The following is a 5,417-nucleotide window of genomic DNA, read 5'->3' on the forward strand; positions in this document are numbered from 1 at the left end:
CCCTGCCCATCCTTCCAGCTTCCAGAGGAGAAGGCCCTGCTGTGGGCATGGCTTTCCTGCCCCTTGTCCCAGCCCCTGAGCAACGCGGTGCTTTCTGTTTGCCGACTCCTCTCTGGCCTGGCCGGATGGCAGGTTGTTTGGGAGGCCAGGCGGGACACGGCAAGGCTTGGCAGCTATTTCCCCTCTCTGGGAATGCCAGCTGGCTTAGCGGAGGCCTCCCACCTCGGACAAGGGCAGTCTGGAAGGGGAGCAAGCTTCCAGCACAGATAGGCCGCATGGTGGGGCTGCAGCAAAGGAGGCCCCCAAGGGTAGGAGCCGGGAGCGGCCGCACGAAGGGGGCAGGAGTGGCAGCTGCAGAAAGGACAGAGCACGGCTGTCAGTGCCAGCACCTGACAGATCAGCCCATCCATCCCCACGCAACCGCCCGGCAGGGAAACAGAGGCAGGGATCCAAGCCACGCAGACATCCTGCTCTATTCGGGACACACTTATACTAAAAATACATCAACTGTTTATCTCCAATTCATATGTATCTGCTGTCCTATCTTTCATGTGGCAGCCCTATGACTCCAGGCCAGGGTACATCCAGGCCCACGAAGCCTGGGACTCCTCCCTCCCCTCCACCCTCTGCGGTGTGGGCAGCTGCCCCTGCCTCTCTCACCCTCCGCCTCCTGCAGAACTGTGCCTATGCCATAGTGTTCCTTCCACCTGACCCGGCCTCTGTCCCTCTCCTCACTGGCACCCAAGGCAGGGGCTCAGGCAGGCAGAGCAGATTGCCAAGAGAAGAAGGTGGGGTCCTCCTGTGGGCTGTCCTCAGGGCCCCCGTTCACCTTGCTGGGGGCAGATGGTACATGGAGTGAGCCCTGAATTCTACCCCGATGGACCTCAGCTGTGCCTGGGCCTCCATTTGCTCATCTGTGAGGTGGAGAGAGAGCCGCTGCCCTGCCCACCCCAGCCGGGGTCCTCACCCACTCACCCACCGATTCTGTGCTGGGCACACTGGTCCAGGCACAGGGGTGCGCACTCAGTGAGGTTGTAGGTGGAGAAAAACAACCAAGTGAAAGGAGAAGTCACGTGAGCTTTTAGAAAGGAGCGCTAAATGCCTCCAAACAAAGCTGAGCTGTGCAATCGGGAGCCAGGAGTCCCTCTGGGCCCTGGAAATGCCGAGCCGTGCGTGTAGGCACACGTGGCTGAAGACCTCGTAGAAAAATATAACGTAAAATACCCTATTCATCATTTTCAAATTGCTTACACGTGAAAATGATCATGTTTTGGATGTACTGGATTAAAGAAAAATATGATTAGAATCAACTTCTCCTGTTTCTTTTTACTTTTCTAGCCGTGGTTCCTAGGCAATTTAAAATGGCACATGTGGTTCCAATTACATTTCTATTACTGGAGAGCGCCTGGTGGGAATCGAAAGGAAAACAAAGTTGCTCTGAGCCTCAACTTTAAAAAAAAAAAAAATTGTGCTCAAATTTAAACAATAGTGAACAGTATAAAAACCCCCATATACTCATCCCAACTCAAAATTCTCAGCGTGTACAGCCTCTTCCTTGACATTAATACATCCCCTACTTCCCCCTTCTGTATGATTTTGAAGCAAATTCTAACATCATGTCACCTGAATTTTTTGGTAAAAATGAATTCTTAAAAAACAAAGCCATAAGCAATTCAACTCCCAGGGAGGTACCCAACACAACACCTTGCACAGGAATGTTCACAACAGCATTATTCATAGTAGCCAAAAGGTAGAAGCAACCTAAGTGCTCATCAGCGAACCAAGAGATAAACGAGATGTGCTATATCCGTACGATGACTATCGCTCTGCAATGAGGAATGAAGTACCAATGCATGCTGCAACACGGGTGGACCCTGCAAACACTGTGCCCAGTAAAAGTAGCCAGATGCAAAAGGCCACACGTGGTATGATTCCACTCACATAAAACGTCCAAAACAGGCAAATACAGAGACAGAAAGCAGACTAGCGGTTGCCAGGGCCTGTACTAATTGCTAATTAGTACAGAGTTTCTTTTTTTAGGGCGAAGAAGCATTTCTGGGATTAGATAGAGGTGATGAGTGCCCAACTTTGTGAATGTACTAAAAGCCACTGTATGTGATGCTTTAAAAGGGTAAATTTTATTATAGGCGAAATGACATTAAGTCAGTGGTTCTCAACCTTCTGGCCCTTTAAATACAGTTCCTCATGTTGTGACCCAACCATAAAATTATTTTCGTTGCTACTTCATAACTGTAATGTTGCTACTGTTATGAATCGTAATGTAAATATCTGATATGCAGGATGGTCTTAGGCGACCCCTGTGAAAGGGTCGTTCGACCGCCAAAGGGGTCGCGACCCACAGGTTGAGAACCGCTGCATTAAGTCCTCACTTAACGACTTTGATAGGTTCTCGACAACTGTGACTTTAAGCGAGATAACACATCATGAAAGCAATATTCCCCTAGGTTAATTGATAGAAAAAAGAGTTACGTTCCTATGGTGAATTTCTAGTCACAAAAACATCACCAAACTTCTAAATAAAGACCCCAAACGGCCCTGGCAAGTTGCTCAATGGTTAGAGCCTCAACCTGTGGACTAAAGGGTCTTGGGTTCATTTTCCGTTCAAGGGCATGTATCTGGGTTGCAGATTTGATCCTGGGCCCAGGTTGGGATGCATTTGGGAGGCAACCAATCAATGTGTCTCTCTCACATTGATGTTTCTCTCTCTCTCCTTCTCCTCCCTCCCTTTCACTATCTCTAAAAATCAATGGAAAAAATATCCTGGGGTGAGGATTAACAAAAAAATAAAAAGACGTAAAACACTTCTAATATTAAACTTTGAAATCAGTGTGAGCTAAACATAAACTTACAAACGATTAATAAAAACAAGTAAGGTCATGATTTCCAACATACTTATTCCACTTCAGGGTTGTGTATGGAAGTGGGGGCGGGGGGAGGGACAGAATCTACCGCAGCAGCTCAGGGTCCGGGGAGGGAACCCCCCTGGACAGGATGCCTGTCCACCGCAGGCCACTCACACACCCACAGGGGCTCAGACTGGGACAACATGGACAGGCCAGTTCACCTCAGGTGCACCTCTTCGGGAGGTGGGAGAAACCGGAGTCCCCCCCGAGACAACCCACACGGGCATGGGGAGAACACGCAAACCCCACACAGACGGTGGCCTGGGCTAGGAATCCATTTCTTCTCCCTCATCAACGTTATAACAAAACGGCGCTGCACGCACGGCAAGGGACAGAATCTACCGAAGCAGCTCAGGGCCCAGGGAGGGAACCCCCCTGGACAGGATGCTCGTCCACCGCAGACCACTCACACACCCACAGGGGCTCAGACTGGGACAACATGGACAGGCCAGTTCACCTCAGGTGCACCTCTTCGGGAGGTGGGAGAAACCGGAGTTCCCCCGAGACAACCCACACGGGCATGGGGAGAACACGCAAACCCCACACAGACAGTGGCCTGGGCTGGGAATCCATTTCTCCTCCCTCATCAACGTTATAACAAAACGGCGCTGCACGCAACAATGCTTTTTGAGGACCCGCTGTATATATCAGTTTTTAAAAGCCACAATATCATTATCATGTCTTAACAATGAGTAATAACCCTCAGTGTTATCCAACACCTCATCGGGGCTCAGTCCCTGATTCCCTCATATTTTTATTTTCCCGTTAGTTCACATCACATCGTAACCAGGCCCACACGTGGCGTGTGATAAATCTCTTTAAACCAGAAGGCTCCTCTCCCCAACGGCTTTCTTGCAACATGTTTAGGGGAGAGAGGACCTGGGCCCTTTGCATCTTCCCACAGGCTGTGTTCTGTTGCAACCCTGGGGTGGGGGACCCCACATTCTCAGCCTGCAGGGAACCCCGCCTCACCCCCAGGGGCAGCTGGGAAGATGGCAGATTACTTACCAAAGAAATAGCATATCCAGGTTGGGACCGGGACAGAGCCCGGCGCAGGTGAAGGGGAGGGCTGGGCCTTACCTGCAATCCGTTTACAGAATGGATGGTGGTGGTTGTCAGAGAGACCAGGAGGTATCCGTCAAACAGGACCCTTCCCAGGCCCCTACCTCGCAGGGCCACCCATCCTGCCAGAGCCCTTCTGGTGCAGTGCGGGAGGTGGGGCGGAAACCTGAGTCTCAGTCCTCAGTCAGGTGGCTTCAACCTTCCCCCACCCATCAGGTGGACGCCAAACTCCCCTCGGCCCAGAAGGCCTTGCGGGGCAGGCTCTGCGATGCACTCTGCTATGGTTGGCAGGCCAGATGCGATGATTCTGAAAGGCGTCCAGGCCCTTCCTGCCTCAGAGCCTTTGCACCTGCTGCTTCCTCTGAATCAAAGCTCCTCCACCTCACACACTGATTTTTCACGGGGCTGAAAAGGTAGAGGCTCAGAGCAGCTCCTGCTGACCTCCTCCCTAATGTCCCACCTCCACTGCCTCTACACCAGTGGTTCTCAACCTTGGCTGCACATTAGAATCACCTGGGAATCTTTTTAAAATCCTGATTTCTGGGCCTCATCCTTCGGAAATTCTGTTTCTTTGTTATGGGGTGGGGCCACAACATTAGTAACAAAGAAACAGAATTTCCGGAGGATGAGGCCCAGAAATCAGGATTTTAAAAAGATTCCCAGGTGATTCTAATGTGCAGCCAAGGTTGAGAACCACCGTCTTATAAGAACTCTTGTGATTATATTGGTCCCACCTGGATAATCCACCTTTGCTCTCTCTGTTCTGAGTTCTTGAAAGACCGTTCACATCTTTCCTAACTCTCTCTCTCTCTCTCTCTCTCTCTCTCTCTCTCTCTCTCTGCCAGCTTTGGTAATTCTTATTCTCTCTTAACTAGAATTTCAGCCCATTGAGGGTGGGACTCTGTGCTGCGACTCAAGCACACAGTAGGTAGGTGGGTGGGTGAGTGGGTGAGCGAAGGCCCCCAGAGTGGGCAGGGCAGTGATTCTCTCCCCATCTCACAGGTACAGCTGAGGTCCATCTGGGTAGAATCCAGGGCTCATGCCATGTACCACCTGCCCCCGGCAAGGTGACTGGGTGATACCAAACAAGTTTGGCTGCCTGCCGCTCAAAAGCCAATAATCAAGAGACAAGGGCTGGTGGAAGGAAAGTAAGTTTATTAAAGAGCCAGCAGTTTGAGAAGCGACTCAGGTCACAGACCATCTTAACATCTCAGCACAGGCAGGTGTTTTTATAAGGAGGGAGACAGAACAAAATAAAAACCAGAGGAGTCGAAAGAGTTCTCCATGGAGGGAGTACAGGCAAGCCAACGTAGTCTGTTCTTCTGACAACTGGTTGAAGGCCAGCAAATCACCCTGTGCTGAAATGTCTGAAAGTCAGAATCTGCTTCTTTAAAAAAAAATATATATATATATACATATATATGTTGATTT

This window comes from Myotis brandtii, unplaced genomic scaffold (assembly GCF_000412655.1).
Source record: "Myotis brandtii unplaced genomic scaffold, ASM41265v1 scaffold355, whole genome shotgun sequence".
Classification (NCBI taxonomy): domain Eukaryota; kingdom Metazoa; phylum Chordata; class Mammalia; order Chiroptera; family Vespertilionidae; genus Myotis; species Myotis brandtii.